General features: G+C 40.3%; 1 long non-coding RNA gene across 6 annotated transcripts in view; it reads left to right on the top strand.

Annotated features, from left to right (window-relative positions):
* The window catches only part of LOC308595506, a 107,857-nt gene that overhangs the window by 12,410 nt on the left and 68,311 nt on the right, over positions 1-27,136 (top strand). For all 6 annotated transcript variants that reach the window (XR_014012058.1, XR_014012059.1, XR_014012060.1 and 3 more), the window contains one exon: positions 23,574-23,701. This is a non-coding gene — a long non-coding RNA (uncharacterized lncRNA). The remainder of the gene's footprint in view (positions 1-23,573; positions 23,702-27,136) is intronic.

Genomic DNA, 27,136 nt, shown 5'->3' with positions numbered 1-27,136 from the left:
GCCACTTAAATCTGTTCCACATTTTTATTGTTTAAGAAGGTTAGTGGTTCGAGCCCACCCAGGGATGGCTGTGGGATGGATCCCTCCATTGCAGAGGGTTGGACTAGATTACTCGGGGTACCTTCCAACTGTACAATTCTACGATTCTATAAATTTGAAGTATTTTCATGTAGACATATTGAGATGCTGTTTAATTTTCAAGAAGTTCAGTGAAAGTTGCTGGTGTAGAGAAGGTGGGAAACTTAATTAGCTGGTTTGTTAAATGGACTGTAGAAGGTGGCTCTTTTGAGAACTTTTCTTTTTTTTGGTGCTGGATCGATAGCGGTATTTGACAGGATAGTACCAATGGCTTTTCTATTGGATTTTAATAATGGTCAAAATGATAATAAGTACAGCATAACTTCTTGAAAATCAGGAAAAGTTTTGCTACTGACTTTAATGGGATCTGAATTACAATACCTTTCAATATTTACTACGTAAACATATTTACCTTAAAATAAGGACATCTTAGGAATGTACAGTGGTACCTCGGGTTACAAACACTTTGGATTACAGACTCCGCTAACCCAGAAGTAGTACCTCAGGTTAAGAACATTACCTCAGGATGAGAACAGAAATCGTGCAGCGGTGGCAGTGGGAGGCCCCATTAGCTAATGTGGTAGCTCAGGTTAAGAACGGTTTCAGGCTAAGAATGGACCTCCGGAACGAATTAAGTTCGCAACCAGAGGTACCACTGTATTGGCACTTTGATCACATATAGTGAGTCCCATTGAGTTCAGTGGGGATTACACCTATAAATGAATAATAGGATTGCACCCTTAGTTTCTGGTTTAATAACAGTCAACATGTGGAGATCCAGATTACTGGAGTGCACTCTCTCTCTCTCTCTCTCATTCTCTCTCTCACACACACACTTGTGTCTGCGTGTGTAACAGCAACCCACTAAAATTTACTTATCACAAATGTACAATGTACCAGTTAATGTCTAGAAGTGAGAGTACCCAAATGGGAATCCTCCATAATTATATGGGATGAGCGATGGCAAAATTCAAACCAGCAGTGCCTTCATGTTTTCATTGTCACTTCTCTTTATGGTGTATGCAAATTTCAGTGACTTGAGCATAATGGCCAATGTTCCATGTGTCTACTTAAAAAGATAAAGTGATAGAATTACATTGTCTTAGTTAACTGCTGCCAAATACAGAGGTATTGATTAACCAGCAGGAGATGCTGTTTAAGTGTTTCAGCTGTCACCCTTCTATTGGAGACTGAGTGCATCATTTTCACCACTGACTCATTCTCCACTAATCTATGACAAAAGGGAAATACTTTATTCCTACACTTTGGCTTCCTTATGTTCCCTTATGCTTATGAACCAAGTCTTATTTGCTTGTTGTTTGCTTTTAAAATCTGTGGTGCCATACTGTTTTCTGCTTCTGAGATATAATCTTGTTGTAGCATGTGTTTATAAAACATACAGGGAGCCAAAGGGACAGAAATGTGTTGTTCACATAAAGGTAATGCTATGTTAATCATAGTTTCTTATTTTTCTTAGCTTGCTTAATGCAGCATTGCTTGAACCTACATTTTTTAGAAATGTTTTTTTTTAAAATACATACATCTAATACCACCATACAGATTTATATGAAAACCTTTTTTGTGGCTGAATGATGTTCAAAATTATACATGCACACAAATATTCACATGTGAGATATCATAGAATCAAGAACTGTAGAGTTGGAAGGGACCCTGAGGGTCATCAATCCACCCCCCTGCCACACAGGAATCTCAAGTAAGGCACCCAACCTCTGCTTAAAAACCTCCAATGAAGGAGAGTCCATAACCTCCCAAGGGAGTCCATTCCACTGTCAAACGGCTGTTACCACCCAAAAGTTCTTCCTGATGTTTAGACATAATCTCATTTCTTGTAACTTGAATCCATTGGTTTGGATCCTATCCTCCGGAGCAGGAGAAAACAAGCTTGTTCCATCTTCCATGTGGCAGTCCTTTAGATATTTGAAGATGGCTATCATTTCTCCTCTCACTCTCCTCTTTTCCAGGCTAAACATACCCAGCTCCTTCCACAGTTCCTCATAAGGCTTGGTTTCCACACCCTTGATCATCTTGGTCACCCTTCTCTGTACACGTTCTAGCTTGTCAGTATCCTTCTTACATTGTGGTTCCCAGAACTGAATACAATATGCCTGGTGTGGTCTGATCAAGGCAGAAGAAAGCGATACTTGAAACCTACAGAAGAGATGCAATAATATGTTTCATTGTAATCTCCACCCTTATAAGAGTGTTTCTGTTCAGAATTCCAGCCATTCACTTCAAGTAGGGCATTCGAGTCCCCCCACCCCGCCCCCTCACCACACTTATTGTACGCCTCTGAATACTAATTGTTAAGGATCACAAGCAGGAGAGCGTTATTGCACTCATGTGCTTTTGGACTTCCCATGGGCATGTGGTTGACCCGTGAGAATGGAATGCTGAACTGATTCAAGCAGCCTTTTGTGATCTGCTTTTCTGTTCCAAGTGCCATGGCATTCTGGGGCCACTGAGCATGCTCACTGGTCTTTTTGAGGGGAAGGTAGTGATTGCCCCCATTAGATTTGCTTTCATTTCCTATATCTCCATTTGCCATGCTAAGAAAAGAGATACTCTCTATGAGAGATACCCAACATGTTTCATCAAGAGAGGATCTGGAAGGGATAGCCTTGGGGAAATCGCCATCAAACTACTAGAAGCTACTAGAAGGATGAAAGTGCTAAAGATTTGCACAAAGCCTTTGAAACACATTAGGCTGGAACACAGAATATTCTTGTAGGGCTTTAGATGGTGCTTCCTACCTTATAAGAGTGAATTGAACCTAAGTTTTTAGATAGCTTTAGTCCCTGTGAATTTGTATTTTCCTTGCATTCTAGGTAGATAAGCATTTATCTTCCGGTATCATAACTTACAGGGATAGTGGAAACTTTTGGTTCAGTTAACATTTAAAGGTGACCTACTCAATTTATAGTTTTCCAAACAATATGTTAACTAAAAAAGAGCCATCCTTTGAAATATACATTTCTCCGAATTTTGCAATACAGTTCTCCCGGCAAGGAAAGTGTACAAAAATACATATATTTGGGTAAAGTGTGCACAGAAATGCATATATTTGTGAAAATACAACTACAGGTGCATTATAGTAGTGGCAATTGCTTTGCAAAAATGTGTTATATTTGGGGAAATTGTATACAAACATGTATATTCTGAATTTAGTCTATAGTCCTGTGTACCCACTTCCCTGGGAATAAGCCCCATTGAACTTAGTGGGGTTTTTCCTTTTGAGTAGACACTTATAAGCTTGTGCTGTTACACAGCCAGTTTAAGAGTCATTTGTGATTATTAAATTATGTAATTTTTTTCTGGACATGGGGAGGCACCAATTCACCACCTTGCCAAGGGCGCAAGGCATGGGAGGGAGAGCCAGATACAGGATATGAGGGAGCCTAGGTACACCTCTGCCCCTCTTTGAAACCACTGGCAAGCCATGTTGACAACACTGCATGAGATAGTCTGACTCAGCATAAGGCAGCTTCCTATGATTTTTTAAAAATATGAGGTGTGAATGTCACAGACAGGTATTTCAAAACACTTAAATGACACAGAAGAGAGCCACAGCTGGGAGCAGCACTATTGTAGCTGTGTGATGTGTGAATCAGCCTTGCACTTTGAAAATCTCTCATTTTAATGTATGGCTAGTTCAGTCTTGTTCACTTTCCTTTCACCATCTGTGGGCTCTGTTGTAGTGGGAGAAGCCTAGCAGCACAAGTTCCAATACAGTGCAAAATAAAATAAAAATGTTAAGTTAACAAGAGGCCTTGGCAGAGAGACTAAAGTACGGGAAGGAATATTTGCTGCAATTATTTCTTGCCTCTCATCTTAGTCAGAAACATGAAGGGCTGTTACATCTACACAGCTTGGCAAGAGCATCATTTTGTTGTGACTGGGCTTCTGTTGAGCTTTGCCAATGTTCATTTATTTTAGACATAAAGAATGCTATCCTATCTCCAGTCACCTGGGAGGAAGCCCAGAATTGTGCTGAAAATGGATCAAATTCCAGTCCGTTTCTGATTTCTGTAGGGTAGGTCCATTTAACTCCACTTCTTACTGGGATACTCCCCCCTTCCCTCCCCCCACCAATGGGATTCCCATATATTGGCACCTTGAATATGTGTGTTATGTGTCACTCTGTTCCTGTCTTGCTCATGTCTAGGGCATAAGTGTATAGAGTATGGGGTAAAGCTGCAATCCAACATCACGTTCCCTCCCTTTAGTGACCATATATTATATACGGCTGTGCAAGCAAAAAGCCCAACAACCAAACTCCTGTGCAGTTAATACATCTGATTATTTGGGAACCTTAATCATGTAGAGCTCCTCCTCAGGCGTTCCTCCTTAATCTATACACATATGCCATACAGGTGAGTAATGTGTGATAGGGCTGAAGTGAACTGCTATTGAGCTATAAAAATATCCATTATTTGGGGCTATGGATGTTACAATCTACTCAATAATATCGCCATGGCAGTTGTTTATTTCCTTGACATCTGACAGGAGGGCATTCCACAGGGCGGGCGTGACTTCTGAGGGCCTTCTTGGTAGTTGTGGCTACCCTGTGGAATGTGCTCCTGTCAGATGTCAAGGAAATAAACAACGATCTGACTTTCAGAAGACATCTGAAGGGATGTATAGAGAAGTGTTTTATGTTTTATTGTTTTATAATCTGTTGGAAGTTGGACTGCCCAGTCAAATGGGTGGAATATACACAAATTAATATTACTACTACTACCACTGCTGGGAGTAAGTGATAGCGTATGGTAAATTCCGCTGCCTTTTCTATTTTCCCAGTCCCATTCAGTACATGTCTGTAGAAAAACCACCTGGTGATTGGAAACTACTCTATATTATTCATCCACTGCCTTCTCAATTATTCAGTTCAATATGTCTATGCAGTTTCACTTGTGGTTACTCTGGGCCATATATTTTCTAGTTTTAAAGTTGATCATGTGTTTATTAATCCTTGAGGTTATTTTTTTACAGTAGATTACTCTTGGTTATGGAGAGACCCTGTGTCTGTTCCTTTGGTAAATTATTCTTGACAGGATAGCCACAGGAAGGGCTGAGATACTTCTGCAAAACTGGCCCAGGACCCCCCTCCCCCTTAGTCACTTCTCTTCATGGATCAAATTTGGGGGTAGAGAGAGTGAGCGCTCACCACCCTGCTTGCTAGCCCTGCCACTGTTGTATCCCCTTCCTGCTACCCACACTTTGGGGGTTAAGATCTAAAGCAGGAAGTCTTCACACATGTAGGCTCTTCTTGCGATTTAGAACAATTATAACCATGGGGTGGGGAAGAAACACTGAAGAAGGCTTAGAGCTTACTCCTCCTTCAGAGCATATGGTCATACACATAATTTCTTAGACAGCTATGCCATCATCTGTTCCAGCAACATTTCTTAAGTTATACCCCTCTCAGTCATCTCCTTATCCAAAAATCTTATGGGAAAGAGACAGCTAATTATTTCTAGTTTACTTTTGCTTACTAATGAGATATTGCCAGTACTACAAAATGTATCACCAAATGGCATGGAGAAGGGAAACATTTGCCTCAGTTCATATAGATCTTACTCTTCTGCCATAGCCACCAGCTTCTGCCATTATAGATACCTTTCCTAGCTGGCTGCGTCTGCAATTATGTGGAGGCCACACAGAAGGGCTTTCTGTGAACCCTCCATTACTTCCTGACACATGGACTGCTGGAATGATAGTGTCTGAGGCAGAAGGAGCCTCAGGGTATAATTTTTGGGGGTATCTGAATTCCATACTAAGTACTTTGATGGCCCATGTGGAAAAAACCATGAATCCCCAGGGCCCGATTCTCATTTGGGAAGTAGTCCTGAGTTTGGGCTGTACCCTCAGGTTCTGTGTGTCGGCTCTCGTAAGGCAAGAAAGCTATTAACCTGGAGCCCTTCTCCCCCAATGTGCTAGCTTTCTATGATCAGTTCAGTGATCTAGATGGCAGGATGTAATTGACACTGACATCAAGAGGTGAGTGTTAGAGGAAAAGAGAAGGGCAGTGGGGCAAGGTTAGAAAGTACAGGGGAGTTAGGGTGGTGGCTGAGTCCTGCTTCATTCCCAATGATGTCATTTGGACATGGGAGCTGAACATTGGAATGGGCTCAGAAACAGCAGCAGCCTTCTATTTCACCCCCCCAAAAAAACTCCTTACAAATCAAGATGGTGGTAGTTCATCCATCACTCAAAATGATACAGATCTGTTTTCATTCTTGTCATCTTATGTGGAAAAATGAGGTTTAGTACAGAGATTCTGAAACCTCAACTCTCCATCCCCTTCAGACGTCTAAGCTTCCCCATCCAATAGAAATATGGAAACCCAGACTACTGGGGTGAAAAGCATTCTGCTTTGAATTAATCATTGTTTTGCTGTCCAAAGAAAGTGATAATATCTGAAATTGCATTCAAGTCACCAGAACAACTTTAGTTGAGAATGGCAGCTGTAAATATCAGTTTTGTATTGCCAAGGCTTGCAGTTTGCTTCAGTGGTTGCTATTTAGCTTGTCACTTTGCAGAACAGATCATGACATCATTGACCACAACTGAGCTCCCTTCCTGGTCGCATTAGGATAACAGTGGCTAGCCATTTCTATTCTATTTCTGATGGTCATTCTAATCAGTCTGTGTACACGAGCTCAATTTGGAGGGCTAACTGAGAGGGGGCAGCTGCTGCACTGAGACTAGAAATAACACCACAATCAAAGGGTAAAAGCTTAATAAAAGAAGTAATAAATTGCTACCTCTCCACAGTTTTACCTTTGGAAAGCCTGCTGTAGAGATCCTGATCATCCTAGCCAGCATAATTTTCCCAGAGTACCTGGTTGGAGCAGACTTGGGAATGGGAATGAATTTACAAGGCTTGAGTACTGTCCTGAATACTAGATGCTGTGGTTTCTATGGCAACAGAAACCAAGGATGACAGTCAGGAGGAGTAGCTAACAAAAGCTCCTACTCAACTGCTGGATACTAATTTAAAAATATTGCCTTTTTAAAAAACAAAAACAACAAAAAAGTCTTGCTTTATTTATCCCCATTCAATCCCTTTTCCATGGAAAGGAATAATAATAAAAAAGCGTTGGGTTGCGCTTCTCAGTAGCAATATGTGAAAACAATCGCTTGACACTTTGATAATCTAGCTATCAGGCAAAGGCCCATAAGTGTTTCAGTTTTCAAAACTTGGAACAGGCTTATAAGGTGTGTGGTTTTTAAGAGTAAGAGGAACAACGCTAGAGGAATTGTCTCACCTTCAAGTGCACTTAAGCACCTGTAATACAAATTCTATGTGCTAAAGAGGTTTCATGAGATCAGAATCAGACTGACCAGTTGCTGTCATACGTTGAATTGTGTGTATTTAAGTCCTGGTGCAACTTTGATGTGCAGAACTGAGCTTGGCACTGCCGCTGCCGCATTTCATTTACTTTACTTTATATAATTTAACAACAGTTTGAAACAATTAAACCTGCAAATATGTCAAATCCCCTGAAAACAAAAGCATAATAACTAAGCATTCCAAATGAAGTTTTATATGTATCTGTCAAGGATGAGTTCTACTGGTTCTGGAACATCCTTAGGACATCCCTGTTTTCATGGGAGAAATTGTGGAGAGTATGGAGTTATGGGATCCCCTTCCCCAAGCCAAGGAGATTAGTAACTATACAACCTTTAGAAGACATCTGAAGGCAGCCCTATATAATGAAGTTTTTAAATGTTTAATGTTTTATTGTGTTTTTGTACATGCTGGAAGCCGCCCAGGTTGGCTGGGGCAACCCAGTCAGATGGCCAGAGTAGTAGTAGTGATAGTAGTAGTAATAATAATAGCTGCTATTATTGAATAGGACGTCCCAATTTTCATCAGAGAAATGTTGGAGAGTATGTAGTAACATTCTAAATTATTACCATAAGGCTACAGAAAACTGGTGCACACTAACATGAAGCCAGGTCTTGAAGCCTCGCAAAGACTATAAATCTGAATAGATGTGAGACGTCATGTACCTTCAGGGCTAAAGTGTCCTCCAGTGACCCGTAAATCAGTCATTGTCATTATACAAGAGTTGTGTTGCCTGTTCCAAGGAACATTCATGATGATCCTATGCTTCCCATGCTTATGAGTCTTGTTTGAAAGGGGACAATGTTTTTTAAGTTAATAAAAAAGTCTGTGGGACAGATTTTCATCCCCTTCTGCCCCTGATAAGATCAGGACTGTGGGAAGAGGAAGTCAAAATGATCCATATTTCCGTTTTACCACTTCCTTGGAATGTCCAAAGTGTCTGCTACTCTTATATGAACGGGTTCAATGGACTGACCCTTACTCTGACTTCATCTATAGGTGGTTTCATGGTATGTGAAGCTGAAACAAATGTACTCCCAAATCCCTGTTACTCTGGAGTAAACTGCATGCGTGAGTGGAAACGGTATCAAAAAGTCCCATGGAACCATAGAATACTAATATACTGCAGTCCTATATAGGTTTACTCAGAAATAAATCTCACTTTATTCAGTGTGACTTACCACCAAGCAAGTGTGCATAGGATTGCATTTATACAGTGTCAATCATTTTTAGGGCCTTGGATGCCTGGATTGCAGAAACTGATCCTTCTGGCTTTGTGATTCTAGGGTGAGTGTTACATCTTGAGGTAATGAAGTGGGGACAAGAGGTGAGACATCTGTCACTTTTCTTCTCCGGCTGTCAGCACTTCAAATGCCTATTCCCCCACTCCCATCTTCTTCCTCTCCTCTCCAATCAGATCTATTCTCATGTGGCCAATTGGCATGCTTGAGTCTCCACTATCTTTCAGGATCACCCTCAACCTTCCTTTTTCATCAAGAAATTTACTTTATTTCTCCATCCATCCAATTCATAGCTAAATGAACTAAATTAATAGCTAAATTAAGTGTGGATGAAAAATTGTACTAGAGAATTACATTCTCAAAATATTGTTCATTTACTTTCACGTCGTTAAATCCTCTCCATACTGCCCTCTAGCTATCAGTTTAGCGCTTTGGCACTTTAAAGTTTTCTTTTGCAAATGAATCCTTAATTCCACCTTGCATGAGCATTTCTGCTTATTAGGAGAGATAAGCATGTGCTTATTAGAAGATGATAAGGAACATAACCTCAGGACTGAAGTACATGTTCCAAATAAGTGACAACAGAAGATGCACACCTTACTCATGAGCTCTGCCGCATTCATGTGCCCCTGATACAGTTCAAAATGAGGAGTTAAAACATGCCTGTAAGCAACAGGTAAACCTTATTCCTGAAAATACTATACAATATCCTCTCCCTAAACGTTGTAAGGAGCCCCTCTTATAAAACAAAGAGTTTGGATCTGTATTTAATTTCTCAGTCACAGGTACTGATGCTCAAGGGTGCCTGGAAATATATTTCCTCTAATCCTGAACAGAGTCCAACAATCATGCTTGCCATCTGACTTACCATCTCAGTATGGTGAAAGGTCAGCCAGGCTGTGGTGAGCAGGACTTCTTACCAATGTTGGAGCTGCAGAGTGGGAGATGGTGATCGATGCTCCCTCCTCAAACAGGGGAGGAAACTTGCTATTTGGTTTACTTCTGTGCTTGATGGGTACAAGCAAAGAGGTAAAGCCAACTAACCAGCTCCCCTCTCTGCCTCCAAGCTGGCGGGGATGGTGGAGGTGTGTTGGATTTTAGAGGCCAGTCAGCCTGGCACCAATGGAGAAGGCCATGCAATTTTGGTTCCGAGCTGTGAAGGTTCATGTCTGTGCTTGTCAGGGTGGGTGGGTGGAGGTTGGAGCTCCAACAATCCCATACATTTGTAGGCCTAATGTGGACTGTGGCATCTTCATGCCTTCCACACCTCTGATGCAGCAGAGGCCTTTGAACGTATGGGGCTTATAATGGCCTATAGACACCCTTGCTTCTTGAGATATAGTGTAGCCTGCACAAGGCAGACTCGATCTGCCCAAGAAATTCTAACACCTCTTAAAAACTTGCTTTCTTTCCCTCTGCAGCTTACTAGCATTTGTTTTGGATGAACTTCGTCTTGTTTATGCTTTCACTGGTGACCTCCAGACTGGGTTGCTGTATTGTACTCTTTGTGGGGCTGCCTTTGAAAGGTGTGGAAACCTTAACTGATACAAAGTGAAGTTGCCCAGATGTTGACTGGGAACAGGAAGTCAGTCGATATGATCTCAAGATTCCACCCGTTGTCACTGGTTTGTTTCCTGGCCCAATTCAAACTGCTATTTGGGACCACCTTGACCCATATGACCCTGCCCACGATTTAAGGTCATCATCAGAAGTCCTGCTTCTTTGCCTGTCTGGTGGGCCCTTGTTTAGTGGATCTCCCTTGCAACAGATTTGCATTTGGTCCCTACAAAGCTGGCCTGCAAACGAGCCTTACAAATGTGGTTGTTTGTTTTGTTCTTCATAATATTTTTTGGCACTGTTGTTTAGAAAATGATTGCGATGGATTAAGTTGTTCACTGGTCTTATGGAGTGATTGTGGCTTATGTACCTATTTTAAGTACCAATGGTTTTGGAATTGTTTTCAAAACTGTTTTCTCTTCCAATGCATTGTTCTTCAGATGAAGGGCAGTCTACAAAATAAATAAAATAAAATAAAATAAAATAAAATAAAATAAAATATGCCTCCTGTGTAATCTACCCTGAAGAGTGGCCTAAGAAAAAGTTTGTGGGTGAGATCCAACATTGTATGAGTGGACTCCATCTTCCTCTCCTCCTCTCCACAGCTCTAGCAACTCTGCGCCAATATGCTCTGGACCCCGGCCCCCAACGGTCTTGAGCAGATTTTGGGTATGGTGGGGACTTCTGGTTGGGAGAAGAGGAAGTGAAGTTGTGCAAGCAGAAGTTCATTTTACTGATGGCTGGACACAATTGAATTTCACTCTAAATAACTAACATAACTGCAGAAAACAGTAATTATAATTGTTTGCTTTGAAGTGGTGAGATTGTTGTTATAACCAAATTAACAATAAGCAGTGCTCAGTCAATCATTGTTTAAAAATGTATTTCATTACTATATGAAAATGGGACTTTAATGACAATTTCAAATGATTTAGAATGTGGTATAATTATTTGATTTTAATCTGCAGTACAAGTTTGTTTCTTCATCTAAGAAGAGGCCTCATTCAGTGTTTTCGCAGGTGAACAGCTCTTTCAAAAGTTTTGTCCTTGGAAATTAAGGTGGTACACAAATAGCCAAACATCACAGAAAATTAGGTTGGGTTTTGTGATTTTTGGGTAATGTGCCCACATTTTCATTAACCAGTGGAGTTTAATAGTGGCATATACTTTCTTTAATTTTCTTTATTCTATGAATGCATTTTTATTCAATCAGGATATCAGTACTTTTGAATAAATCCATAAGATTTATAATTTCACTAGAACAATAAACTGAGGCGGTTTCTCAGGAAGTTTTATAGTTAGTCTCCATTATTTTTCAAGCGAAGGAACCAACTGGGCTTTTATATTTCAAAATGTGGGCTGCACCTTCTGACCTCTTAACTTCAGTTACCTAGGAGCAAGCCTTATTAACTCAAAGGATTAACTTCAGAGTAGACATAGTTAGGGTCACATTTTTAAAAAGTTTATACTGTATAACGTAAACCCCAACTCTGCACGTTTACTCAAAAGTAAGTCTGACTGTATTCAGTGAGACTTATTCCAAAATAAGAATTCATATGAGTTTATCTTCTGGTTGTTGTTTTTTTTAATTTGGTACATTAGACCAACAAAAATGATTTACTTGCATTGCTCCAAAAGCAACTGACTTCTCATTTTAAATCGCCATCATGCAATTTCCCTCTGACAGATTAAGTGAAAGGTCCGGGAAAGGGAAGCATCCTGAAAAATATTGTTCATGGGACATGAAAGTTAAATTGATATTAATTACATAACATTTAATTGTGAACAACCAGCTGATGAAGCTATTGATTGCTGAGTTCTCCCTCTTCCCCTCTTTTCTCCTCATTTAACACCTGCCGATTCTCTCCCACTGGTCTTCATTTGTTGCACACCATAGTTTGCAATTTCATCTAAATGAGCAAACAATGGTGTAATGCAAAAAACAAAACAAAACAAAACAACCCCAAAACACCCACCACAAAGCCTATGTGTGTGCTTCTATCTTGCAACTTCCTTACCATATAGACCCCTGCCCCGTTAGGTCCAGTCGTGACCGACTCTGGGGTTGCGGCGCTCATCTTGCTTTATTGGCCGAGGGAGCTGGCGTACAGCTTCTGGTTCATGTGGCCAGTATGAGTAAGCTGCTTCTGGTGAATCAGAGCAGTGCACGGAAACGCTGTTTACCTTCCCGCCAGAGCGGTACCTATTTATTTACTTGCACTTGACGTGTTTTAGAACTGCTAGGTTGGCAGGAGCAGGGACCGAGCAATGGGAGCTCACCCCATTGTGGGGATTCGAACTGTTGACCTTCTGATTGGCAAGTCCTAGGCTCTGTGGTTTAACCCACAGCGCCACCCGTGTCCCTTCTTTACCATATACTGAAACAGTATTTCTTTTCCTATGCGATTTTCACATAAAGCACACATCTAATGTGCTCAAGTGATCGTCAGTTGAGCTCTTCCCTTCTCCTATTTTAAATTTATGGGAGGCTCACCTGTCTTTCACCTATTGTGCCCCTTACCTATATCAATTCATTAATATCCCACCTTTCTCCCAAAGCAAGGAACCAAGGTGGCTCATGAATTAAAAAGATACAATTAAAAAAACACCAGTTATAAATATTTAAACAGTTACCATATTAAAAGCATCACTGAATCAAAACAACTTAAAACCATTTAAGCAGAGAACAAAATATACAAAATCTACAGTTAAAAGTCCCCACCGCTACAGCTAGTTAGTGGCCAAAGGCCTATCTAAACAAAAGAGTCTTTGCCTGCTACTGGAGGGAAAACAGAGAGGGGACCAGTCTAGCCTCCCATGGAAGCATGTTCCACAATCTGGGCACATCTTCCAAGAAGGCCCTCTACTGTGGCCCAATGCACATGGCAGGACCAAGAGAAAAGCCTGCTTGAAATATATAAAAAGGTGGAGTGGCTCATTTCAGAAAGTACAACCCCTCAGATAGCCTGGACCCAAGCTATATATGGCTTTAGAGGTCATAACCATCACTTTGAATTCTGCCCAGAAATGGACCTATAGCCGGTGGAGCTGTTGCAACAAGGAGTTTCTGTTATCTCTGTATCTGGCTCCAGTCTAGTTACTAAAGGTTAATTAATTAAAGTACACTTACAGTGATACCTCGGGTTACATACGCTTCAGGTTACAGACTCCACTAACCCAGAAATAGTACCTCAGGTTAAGAACTTTGCTTCAGGATGAGAACAGAAATCGCACAGCAGTGGCGCGGCAGCGGCAGGAGGCCCCATTAGCTAAAGTGGTGCTTCAGGTTAAGAACAGTTTCAGGTTAAGAACAGACCTCCCGAATGAATTAAGTTCTTAACCCGAGGTACCACTGTATAACCATTGCACTTGTTATTGTAACAGAACTCATTGCCACTGAACCTTATTCATGGAGGATAAGGCTACTAACCATGATGGCTTTTCTCTCATTCCGAGTTGGAGGCAGTAACATTTCTGAGGACCAGTTGCTGGAAACAGCAAGAGGGCAGAGTGGATTTGTGGGCAGAGTGGATTTGTGTTCAAGCTTTCTTTATTTTATTTTAAGCTCATTATGTTAGGGACTTAAGTTTCAATTTGGTCTGGGACATTTTCAGTTTCTTTGATAAGTTGCATCTACACACATCATATGAGCAGCTCATCAAGTAGAGATAGATGAGGAATTTGATTCAATCTTCATTTAAAGGCAAACCTACCTAATTTGCTCTTCCTGAAATAATCCACACATCAAAATGCAACCGTCCATCAAAAGTCTCCCTTCTCTTAATTTTTCAGTGCATTTCTTCAGCTAAGTAATATGTACAAATTTTTCGCATAGTATTTGTACAATATAATAAAATACAAAGGAGATCTACAATCTAGTGGATTAAAAGTGTGTGGATCTAAAAAGCTGGGGAAATGAAAAGTTATCTGTCTGGTGCCAAAGAAGGTACCTCTCCAGGGAGGGTGTTATATAATTGTGATTAATAATTATGATTAACTTAATTTATTACTTGCCTTTCACTCTAAGGTCCCAGAGCAAGGTACAACAATTTAAATTACATTAAAAACAGTTTTAAATAACTTAAAATCAGAAAAATAAGGTGAGTCCTAAAAAATACACAGCTCGCCACAATCCAAAACTTAGACCAAGATTTCTTTTTCTTTTTTTTAATAGAATGCAGTTTTGCCCAGGGTTATCTTTTATTCCCCTCCAAGGCCTACAATTTTGGTGTCCCAGCAGATGCAGGGAAATTCAATGTTTTGAATTTCCACGTGGGAATCTCAGAATCTGTATTTTGCATTTTAAAAATGTACAGAGTAATGAATTTATGTGAAATTTTCAGTTAAGTGCTATGCAAGTAATTCTTTCCGCCCAGATAATACCAAGTAGGCATGCAAGTTGGAAACAGCATGCCTTGATTTTTGTATTATTGAGTATTATTGGCTAGTAAAAATGTTTCTGTTGCACAACTAATATTGTGAACAGCTTTACCCAGTTTAAGATGACTGCTTGGGATCCATGACCTCAAAATGTTTAGCATGGCTGCTGGTAAGCCAAGACTGTATTCTGTCACACTATCTACACTGTGTATATTTGTTTGATATGATTTTAATATATATGAGTCCAGAAGCACATATAGGACATAAGCTTGTCAAGATACATTATCTGTCTGTGGAAGAAATGAATGCATGCTCAAAATGGGTAAAATTACTCAAACACAGAAGGACTTTTTATTCCACAGTTTTCCCAGGAGGATTTGAAACCAATTTTGGGTGTCTGTTACAGCTGACCTTTGAAAGAATAAATTAGGTTTTCAAGATTTCTCAGATGTGTAGCCAAAAGGGAGCTGTCTAGTTACATGCATTTTTAAACATCTGCTAGCAGAATCTAAGATCAAAATGCAAAATCTTTGGCTCCGTGATAGTCCCTTGAGGACCTGGGGAATCTCTGAACTTATAAACCAGAAGCACTTTTAGACATGCAGTGTTTTCTGCACAGAAAACTGTTCTTAAAAAAAAAAAAGTGCGATTGAACAAATAGCATTGTGGTAAAATCAAGAAGCAAATATGTGGAAACTCATCTGTGTGTTTTGTTTTCTCAGAAACACTATTGGAATTTGAACCATGCATGACAAAGTAATTCATTCAGTTTCCATTTTCCACCCTTCCTCCAATAGTGAACCGGAGGAGATGAAGGTTTCCTAATTTTATCTTAGCACCAATATCACAAGTAGGTGAGGTTGAAAAATTGAGACTAGAGCAAAGCAAGCCAATGAACTTAATGGTCAAGCAAGGATTTGAACTTGAGTCACCTTGGTGTAAGTTTATCTCTTATACACTGCATTGCACATGATGAATATATAGTATCACAATTATATAAAAAATGTTGAGGGAATTATGATGTATTTGCCATATACTTTGGGATCCATTCAGTGTCTAACATTTGCTTGTCACAGGACTTAATAGAGGCTTCTCAAATCTATTTGTCACCCAGCCAAACACACGTAGCGTACACATTTCCAGCAATTTACAATGTGCCACCAAAAATCATCCAGAAAATTTGGATATGACAGTACACAACTGAAACCACCACAGTAGGAAAATTCTATTCATATGCTTTCTGTTTGGCAAGATAGTACCATGCCACATGCTGCCTTTTATTCCATTCAAACAACACAATCACTGTGGCTGGTGCGCGCGCGCGCGCGCGCACACACACACACACACACACACACACACACACACACAGATGATACAGTCAGCACAACTATTTTAGGGCCAATAAACACAAAACTAACAGCACACAGAATCTGCTGATTAAAAATTATGATAGATTGCTTTTGTATTTGCACGTTGAGGTCCCCAAGCCACCCCAAATAAAAACATGATTCACACTTAATTTTTGTTTAAGGTTTTTGGCATAATTTTGGCCACAACTTTATTAAAATACAAAAAATGTGAGTGGTTGCTTAGGCATTGGTTGCGACTATCTGACCCCGCTGGGGACAGACTGACGTTCGCACGACCACGAAAGTCAGGAAGGGAAAACATTTTGGGGAGAGCGATGGAGAAGGGGACCTTCCCTCACCTCTCCCCAAATGCTCCCAGAGGCTCTTGTGTGGCCCTAACCCCTTCTCAGGGGTTCGGACAAAAGCATGGCGAGCCCATGTATTCCTTTAATGGAATATCCTTGCTGCAGCAGCATTAGAGGGGCAGGCACAGCCAATCCATGCCCCTCCACCAACCATTTCATAAAACCAATGCCTAACCACAACTTTACAAGCTGTGACGATTTGCTATGCAGTAGACAAAAACCAAGTGGCACCAGCCAATCAGCCAAATGGACAAAATTCCTACCGGGCCCCTGCCCCAAAAGCAGACAACCCCATGACAGGCATAGCAAGGTCAACGCGAACAACCCTAAATGAAGGGAGGGTGGGCGGGCAATCCGATGAGCGCAGCGAAAGAGGAAGCTCAACGTTGTGCGCAGGGGTTTTAACATTTCAAGCTGTCAATCACAAAATGGCAACATCAAAATCTCCCCCATGACAAGGAGGGCCCAATCACAGCAGTGGCCAACTCAATTTTACCCACCCAGCAACAGTGGGGTGTCTCGCTAGCCCCCACCGCAACACGTGCTCTCCATGAAGGAGAACACGTTTTGTCTAAATGCTTTCTTTTTCCTGGATTAAGTCCTTTCGCAAGAGTTGCTTGTTTTGAAATTCCCAAATCACTTTTGCCCTGCCTAGTCAGTCATCTGATCCTTCCCTAGCCAATCCCCCCCATCTTATATGACTCCCTAACCTCTTCCCAGTCTTCCCTCCTGTGTCTGATAGTCCTCTGAGTAAGTAACAATGCCACTTAGCGTTTGAAACATACTGCTAGTGTGGTAAAGGGTAAGAGCCTCCCAGTATAAATCTTGGGGCTTTATGACCTTGAGAAACATGTAAGCTCTTTCTAAAATGCAGTGAATAATATAACATTACCTTATTATAACAACCTTTGGAGGATTAATTATCTGTAAAAAAGGAACACTGTATATTGTATATTCATTTTAAGTGAATCTAATATTCTACCCATCTGCTCTGTTTAAAGTATATTGTCCAAGGTATTCTGTGAATTAATTTGTGTTGAAAATGGGGTTTTGATTTCTACATTATTGTTAACTTCTCAGTAGCTGGTTGAATGAAATAGCTTTGTCATATAAATTTTATAGTACCTCGGGTTACAGACGCCTCAGGTTACAGACGCTTCAGGTTGCAGACTCCGCTGACCCAGAAATAGTACCTCAGGTTAAGAACTTTGCTTCAGGATGAGAACAGAAATTGCACAGCAGTGGCGCAGCGGCAGCGGGAGGCCCATTAGCTAAAGTGGTACCTCAGGTTAAGAACAGTTTCAGGTTAAGAACGGACCTCCAGAACCAGTTAAGTTCTTAACCCGAGCAACCACTGTATCTTATTAATTTACCCAACAATTTATATGCCACTTATATTTAAGAGAAAAAATATCTTATTGCACTTATCTGCACGTTCTTTTGTATTTCATGAAAATCTTTAATATAAAATATTATTCAAATTTACAACTTACCTTAAAACATTACAAATAAAAATCAAATAGAGAAAAACTAGAAAAAAATCACAACTAACAACTAAGCAGTGAATCCCAACAGTAAAACAACTAGAATAGAATGAAAATTCCACGTTTTAGAACATATAGAACTAAATAATATCTTCCGTAAAAATCAGATTAAGTATTACAAATGAAAATTAACTACAAAATATAAATTCCACATGTTAAAAATAAAACAATCGACAACTAAGCAAAATGAAATAGTAATAGCCACCCAGAGTGGTTGGGGAAACCCAGCCAGATGGGCAGGGTACAAATATTATATTATTATTATTATTATTATTATTATTATTATTATTATTATTATTATTATTATTAAATATTGAAACAGTCCAAAAAGGAACATCCTATCCCTTTCTGCTTCCAAGATTTATAAAATGATCCCCAAATAAATGTCAGTGTATGGAAAGTATATAAAATATTTGGAAGATTTTCATTACCATCCCATTTTACTGGCATATTTTTCCCACAACTTCCCACCTCTTGGGTCAAACTTTAAAAAACCAACATTATGGAAAACTTTCATCTATTACCAAAGTGTAAAACAACTCAAAAATTTCTTACAAGTTTACTCTTCATATCTCCCTGTTCCACAGTAACCTGTAGCTTCATTTATCCACAGAAGCGAATAATCAGCTTCCCACCAAACAGATGACCCTCAATCAGTGTCAATAGGATGCTGGGAGTGATCACATCCTTTTGCCATGATTAAAATAGGCTTTGGCCAAACAATTGATGGAACACCTGTCTGGCTGCAGACAGGATCAGGAGGCCCTCCTGTCATTAGACCCTCCAAGCTTGCTAACCAATGGGAGGTAGCTTAGCTACTCATTGAAGCTAGGTGGCCTATGCCTCTTCTTGGAATCGAAGAGTGTCAAGTGCATAATAGTAGTAAGAGTGGCTGCAGGTGGCATTGTGCTCATCTCCCAGCCAAACACAGTAGGCTAGAGTTTGCCTTCCCCATCTGCAGCAATGCATTTCATTAAATGCTGTACATGCCTAATGATTGTCTTTGTATGCTGTTTTGGACTTTTGAAATTGAGTTCTCAATCAGAAGCAACATTGCCAAAGCCTGGCCATGAAAAATGCTTTTGCACCTTTTATAGCTGCTGGGAGACTGGGAATATGAACATGCAAATTTGTTTGCCATTTTCAAGTGCTGGGTTACCAAATAGGCAGAGTAGGCACCAGGCCTATGGGCCCCATGCTTTTTAGGGGCCCTGCAACAACGGATCAAAATAATATTGACTTGATATTGAAAGAAAATTACAATCAAGCTTTCTTAGTTCAATCTTATCCCACTCAAGCGTGCAGACGAGCCTCAATATTTCAACTGCCTCGGGGCTTCCACAGGGTTTAATCCAGCACTGACTGTTGTGATAGAAGGAGCTATGTAAATCCTCCTTCTGCATGGCATATAGCTAGTCAAGACAAAGGGGGATTTCTTCAGCTTGGGGGATTGTAACTCTAGTGGAAAGTTGACGTGCATAACGGTAGCTTTCATATGTCTGTTTCCTGCCCATTTTTGCAGCTCTTAAATAGATGGGGATTTGCAAGTTTTTGAGATCCTTCAGGATAACAATATCACTTATTTATCCAAATTATTTGTATATCACTTTTAAAACAGAAGTCACCAAGGTGGTGAACATCATAATAACTTAAAGACACACATGGAAACACCAGTGCAGTATAACAAATAACATCTGTCACATTGAATGTAAGCCTGACTAAAAGATTAACATAGTCTAAGATGACTAATATTGGAAGAACCAGAATGCTTACTGGCTTTTAAAATCGGCTGTTATTATAAAATAAAGCCACATCTCCATTGGGGATATAAGCCTGTTTTCAGGCTTATAAATGTAGTCCTCCAGGTTATTAAAGAAAAGTATAGGAACTAATGTTGTGTGAAGGTGGTGGGAATGTTCTACAGATCATTCTCCTTGCTCTTGAAGCTCCACTGTGTTCAGTGGGCCTTACTCCTATATATGCCTCTTAGTGTCCTTAAAGAGCTAAGCATTTTAGATTCCAACTGGGCAACGCTATGATTTATACCACTTCTGAGTTTGCAGTGTAGAGAATCCAACAAATTACTGCTCAACCTACGCTAGCTTATTTGGGTAATTTGTGTACTGTAATGTTTTCAAAAATCACATAAAAGCAAATGTCCACCCACCTGGCGCCTAATTATTGTCTAGTTCTTTCTATCTGGACAGTATGTTTGCCAAGAAGATTGGCTCCACATCGAGGTGTTTATAAAGCACTTATGTGATATCTAAAAATATTGCTGTGATTTCTCAGCTCTGCTTACAGAACCATTTACGCTTCCCTTGTGGTATGGTTAACAAACAACAGCTTCAGATAGGCTCTGTTTATACATTTCAGAAGGAGTCCTAAGCAGAATCCAGATCCTGAATGCTCTATTTTTTGTTACTTTTCTATACCACCCATCCTCTGGGTGGTTTATATATTTGATAATACAAAATAGAAATTAAAAACTTTCAATGAAGGAGAGTCCACAGCCTCCCAAAGGAGACCGTTCCAAATCATTGAGTTGGAAGGGATCCCGCAGGTTATCTAGACCAACCCCCTGCAATTCAGGAATCTCAACTATCAATCTCAACTAATGATGGAATGCTCTGTCACATATGCCTCAACTGTCCCGGGAAAACTGGGACATCCCATTCTTTTCATGCAAGAGTGTGGTGGGCATTTTGGGTGCTGTGATCTCGTGCCATTGCATGATCTCCTATGGGTCCCATGACTCACCCTGGAGCGAGGCCCGGAAGATGCAAGGAAATTCTCTTTGTGTGTCCAGTCTTGCCCTCATGCTATATTGGATACAGTCTTTCGTGTTCTGTCCTTGAGCCCAACAGGAGAGCTTCATGGGTGCCCTCCCCAACCCCCCACTATGTTTTGCACCGTTCAGGTTCTACTTTGCCTCTATGAATTGCATGACTTGTGCTGTCCCTTTCTCACACTATGTTGACAAGCAGGACCAGACTGGGGACAAGCTCTGGATGGATGTGTCAGTGAGTGCAAGGGACGGATGAGATACATCTAATGGCTCCTTAAAATGATCATCTGGATGTACTGTTAAAACCAGTGACACTGAAGCTCATAATCGGATGCTGTAGAAATCAGAGGTGTGATTTCCCTCAAAAGTTCTTCTACAGCTCAGAATGAAAGTCTCACTTTTGTATGCGCCCAAACGGTACTTTTTAAAACTTAAATATAATCTTAGCCCAAGTCCTGGATCCCAGTTAGGGCTTGCACAAACCTAAGGAAATCCCCACCACTACCATCTTAGAGGTTTATTAAAAGGCTTTATGGACTGGTTGAGAAGCCTAGTGACGCTCCAAAGCATTGTGTGGTGCTGGGGGAGGGAAATGTGCAACCCCTGAACTTGACTGGGAAGCTTTCAGACCCAGATAGCGGGTAAGAAAAGCAAAGGTTTTCATTACAGGCAATGCTCACTATCCATATCTGTCAACTTTTCCCTTTTCTTGCGAGGAATCCTATTTGGAATAAGGGAATTTCCCTTAAAAAAAGGGAAATGTTGACAGCTATGTCACTATCCTTGCCACCCATGTTTTTGTGACCTGTGTAGCATGGCAAAAAGAGTCAAAACTTCCTCCCAGGTGCCTACTTCTTCAGGGCAAATTACAGCAGTAATTACCCATTTCCAAATCACAATGAGCAGAATAAAATCCTCTTGAAAACCATTCCACAAAATTTAGTAATCCATTTTACGTTAGTGATTAGTAGCCATTTACAAGGTGGTCACTTGACCCTTTATGTGTCCACTCAGCTACTTCGATTTGTGGTACTCTTTTTGGCACCTACTTAAAATATTTTTGTTTAGGCATTCAAGACATGTTGGTTTTAATTATCGTTAAATGTTTTCACTGTTTTTATTGACAATTTTAATGTTTCTTCTAAACTGCTTACAGTTTTTACTATAATCAAGTAGTATATAAATTTTGTTAAATACATATGTACCCAAGTCCTACCCAACACCCTGGTTGACTGGGGGTAATTCTTATTTTGCTGCAGTGGCCTAGTTTATAAATCAATTATGCTTACATTGATTAGAAAGTCAGTTTAAAAAGGCTTTCTCCCACTTTCTGTAGTGTGTCTATGACATTTAATTGTGATATATTGGCAACTAAAACTCCAATCCTAAAAGCAAATACTTGGTAGCAAGCACTATTGAATAAGATGAGAGGTGCATCTGGGTAACTGTGTACAGGGTCATACTGTTAGCCACAGATACAGATGCAAATTCTTCTCTATCATTCTATAATGTGACATGTTTGATTAAGTCAAAAGGCTTTTGGCAGCTTTTATTAGCAGAAGCATTCAAGACCTGAACTGACAATGACATGGAGAATGGCTTAATTTAGAATAAACTTGAAAGAAAACAAATACACAGTGAGATGAAAATTAATCAAGGGAATATCAAGTCAACACTTTAATATGAACATAATTATGTTTGGCAGAATGGGTGTTCTTCTGGATTTAGCTTTCATACCTTAACTCATGCTTTGCCACAGATTAACTGTTCTGTTCAAACTAAGTGCATTTCATGTGTTCTCTGTCAAATGAGTACTACACCTGCTCAGACAGTCTGGCCTTATTTTGAATTGGGTCCTGCTTTCATTGAGCTGGGCCTGACATGACATGGGGTTCACATTCTGCTCCCACTACTATCCAGGATCTCTATCAGCCCTCTAGACTTCCTCATGCAAAAGAAGGAAACTATAGCCTGAGGAAGAGGTAACCTGTGGCAGGGGAGACCCCTCATACAATCAGAGAGAACTTGCAAGTAGGGATGGGGAAATCTGTTAATTTTAGTTTTGTTGGGCTCTCATTTTTCCAATCTTAAATTCACTTATATACATTTCCACATCAGTTTGCAATTTTTATTTTTTTGTATGCAGTGCAATTTTGAATGCATTTCCCCCCAATATACACATTTTTTGCAAAGAAATTCCCTGTAATATAATACATTTTTATGCAAACTTTACCCAATCATGTGTGTTTTTGTACACGTTACTTGACTAGAGAATTCATTGCAAAATCTGGAGAAGGGCAATTTCCAAATGTATGGGTTGTGTGTCAGCTGATGTATTGTTTCAGAAAGTGTGAATTTTGTTTGCCTTAAAACGTGAACAGAATTTCCCTCCCATCTTTACTTGTAAAGCTTAGTTGAAAATGATGTGACTCATTTCTTGCCAGGGATCTTGGGACTCATAGTTTTTTCCAGCTAATGAGAAGCTGTGTTGAGCCCCTTCTCTATAGTAGTGAGTCCTATCTGCCACCTGTTGCCTTCTTCTGTTTTTTTTCTGCAAAGAGGTTCTGTTTTGTTGTTGGCTTAGGAAAGGTGCATGTCTGGGAGACTTGCAGGGAACTGCACTTCTTCCATTGGAGCTTTCCAATCATTCCTACTGACTACTCAGAAAGCCCTCCTTTTCCCCAAGTATTCAACAGGAATGTTGAAAAATCAAAATAGTTCCTGGAGTAAGCTGTGGCAGGGGTGGCCTCACATGTCACTAGTTCCTTTTCAAACTACAATGTCATATTTGTAGTGGAAAATAGCCTTTGTCCTTTCATCCCCCCCCCCAACATTTGCAAAGAAAGAAAGTTATCCAAAATAATCTCTCTCACACACACCTTGTCTTTTCGCTCTGCAGGCTTTATTGAACGGCTCATCGATCCTTCTGAGTTGAATCCACTTAGAGCAAAATGGCTGCAGGAAATCTGCTCGTATATTCCAGTCAGCCCCACAGAACGGGGCTGCTTTCTTCAGGATTGAACACAGGTGTGTCAGAAAACATTGGGAACATAACTCATTATTGATTTTTCATTAATGTTTGACAAGTGAAGTTGGAGGCAGAAATACAATGACCGTTACCCTTGATACAAAAGATTATATGAAATAAATGTCACTGTGAAAAACTCTTTAGTATACCAACCCACAAGCCCAGCCCTTCACATGTTTACTAAGGTGTAAGTCCCATTGAATAGGGACGCGGGTGGCGCTGTGGGTTAAACCACAGAGCCTAGGACTTGCCGATTAGAAGGTCGGCAGTTCGAATCCCCGTGATGGGGTGAGCTCCCGTTGCTCAGTCCCTGCTCCTGCCAACCTAGCAGTTCAAAAGCACGTCAAAGTGCAAGTAGATAAATAGGTACCGCTCCGGCGGGAAGGTAAACTGTGTTTCCGTGCACTGCTCTGGTTCGCCAGAAGCGGCTTAGTCATGCTGGCCACATGACCCGGAAGCTGTACGCTGGGAGTCGGCCAATAAAGCGAGATGAGTGCCGCAACACCAGAGTCGGTCACGACTGGACCTAATGGTCCCTTTACCTTTACCTTTAAGTCCCATTGAAGAGAACATGTGTAAGACTTCTGCCAGCAATCTGTGGCCCTCCAGTTTATTGTTTTCTAAACATTTCTTTAATAACTGGGTGGATGTTCCAATTCTCTAGCTGTAATTAGTTGGATAGATTCTATAGCCTTTTTTGTTTAGAAGCAACAGGGCTTGGTATTTTGCATCTTCACCTAAAAGATCTCAGGTCACAGAGCAGGGAAATGTTTCTGCATGGAAAAATGTGTGGAAGTTGGTAGTAGGAAGACTGGCATGCAAGGTGGTTGGCAATGGTGAGTTGGGTTTCCTCAGCTTGCTGGACTAGGTTCTATAAAGTCTTCTAGTATTCACTGAGTTTCCATGTTTAGATTTCCAAAACATTTTAGTGAAATGTGCCATACACATAGACCCACATAGAAATGGGCTTATTAGCACTTTGTCTCTGTCTCCTCTACTGCATTATGAGATATAAAATACCTATACTTAATTTATGGAATGTTAGATTTGTAACATTTTGAAGAGATGTTTGATAAACACTGAACATCATAAGCCTTGTTTCAGCTGTTTTCCGTTCGTTTTTTATTTGCCCAATAGCTGCCTCTTCCATTTGGTTTTATTAGCATTATTTGATTCTGACCCAGTCATTCTGATGCTTTTACTGGAAAATTTACTCTTTGTCAGTGATGTGAAAGATGAAAACCATTAGTACATATAAGCACTGAAACCCAAACCAGTACTTGGTATTTTGCAGGACTAGGAATGAAATTCCATTAACTTTGCACTGAACTATCAATTATCTAAAATGTTTAATTTGTGCAGCATGTCTAGCGGACTGCAAGCATTATTATATTTGTAGCTTGTATTGTGTGTTTCCAACTGCATTTTTGAAAGACGATCAGGGCTCCTCCAACTGACCTATTTATACAGCTTTCACCCTGATTTGCTTGCACAAAGTCTGTGTGATGTTCAGACTATGCCCAGTCTTTATTGAGCATTTCGTCTGATTTGTTATATGACAATGAGCTTTCATCCTGATTTGCTTGTGAGGAATAGATACATATTCCCCTTAACCATTCATTCTTCCCACACTTTTTAGTGTATTTGCCCCAAAACTTCTCTAATGCAAAGATCTGTTTGTTTGTTTTTAAAGTGCAGCTCTTGCGCTAGGCTGACAAAGCACTTTAATCTACTTTTATTGTGCAAACCTAAAGTTCTGGTGTGCACTTGAATTTCTCCTGCAAAATAGTGATGGCCTGGAGTATTGTCGAGATTGGCCAGAATAGTTGCATTAGAATTTTGAGGAAATAAATTTTCCTTCAATAAATAATCCCATATAGTCGCACCTTTGCTTACGTATCCCTCCAGTTAGGTTAACTTTGGGATATGTAAGTGGCAAACCTGGAAGTATATTTCCGGATTTTTGCCGCGCACGCATGTGGTCTTTCCGGTTGCAAAAACATCGGGATCCTTCCAGATCTCCAGAACGTATCCCGCCTGCAACTGGAGGTACCACTGTATTTAAAAAAATTCCCACAGTGAGAAACTTATATTTTCTGGCCCCCTACACGTCTCCAAGAAAACATCTATCTGATCAAGTTCCCAACCAGATCTGCTGGGAACTGGAGCACTTTTCATAAAAGAAGATCAGGAACTTTTTGGTGATACTTAACTCAGGATACTTAATGATCACTCAAGGTTGCCATATTTCAAAAAGTGAAAAGATATTTTTTTTCTTTTGCCAAAATTGTTGAGTTGCCATATGTCTGAATTTTCCCAGACATTTTTAGCAATTTCCACCCAGACGCTGCTTCCAACTGCAGTATTCAGGCTATGTTCAGGAAACTCTGGACTTATGGCAACCCTGATTTATTCTCTGTGCACTTTAGGAACTTGGTTCTGTTTTGTATGCAGTGCTGAGCATAGAGATATAGTGATATAACTGCATGGAACTGAACTGAAAGAAACAAAAGCAGCCTGTGGGTTCAAAATGGCAGTGTGACACTGCCTGCATGTTCTTGCATTGTTCTCCATGCAACTAGAAGCCAAACGTTCTAGCTTATTGTGGTTGATCAGGAATGAGCTACAGGCTTGTGCGTGCTGCCTGATTGCTTCTGCAAGTGGCTTCTTATTATGTCCAAATCAGACATGGTGGTCTTGCTTTTATCGTTTTAGACCTATTGCTCACTCTTCACTTAAAAATGAGGCACAAATTGGAAATGCAACTAGGTAAAATAGAACAAGGGAGCGCCCTATATTTACATTGCTTTTGCCAATGTGCAAACCTCACCCATCTTGTGGTCCTCTGTTCTCCCCATTTACCCATTTGTTTTTTAGTTGGGTGGGTTAGGGCTCCAGGACAGGCTGAAGAATGAGTCTGTGTGGGATGTGGGAAACTCCACGTGACTCTCAACAAAATTCTATGCAGATTTATCCTGTGAAATGTTAATTCCTTAATGGTACCTAGTCATAGTCGATTCCAAACAGGAAAAAGTGGCACCATAAAGCCTAAAGAACACATTTTTTGGGGTGTGAGTTTTTGTATGCTGTGTTGTGCATTTGATTAAGTAGACTGAACAACACTAAATTTATACCGCAGTAGATATGCTTAGCTTTAAGGTATGCAGGACCTCCACAGCTCTTGGTCTGTTGGTCTTCCAATAGATTTTAGTACAACAGCCTTTCTCCCCCCCCTCCATCTCTCTCTCTCTCTCTCTCTCTCTCTCTCTCTCTCTCTCTCTCTCTCTCACACACACACACACACACACACACACACACACACAGAGAGAGAGAGAGAGAGAGAGAGAGAGAGAGTCCTGTTGATAACAAAATGCACTCTAATTTGCTAGGGAAAATATATTTTCTGGCTAGACTGTCCTATATTCTATATTTTC

This window comes from Podarcis bocagei (assembly GCF_964188305.1).
Source record: "Podarcis bocagei genome assembly, chromosome: 10".
In the NCBI taxonomy this organism is placed as follows: Eukaryota; Metazoa; Chordata; class Lepidosauria; order Squamata; family Lacertidae; genus Podarcis; species Podarcis bocagei.
Note: the sequence above shows the minus strand (reverse complement) of the source record. Positions and strands in the feature narration are given on the sequence as shown.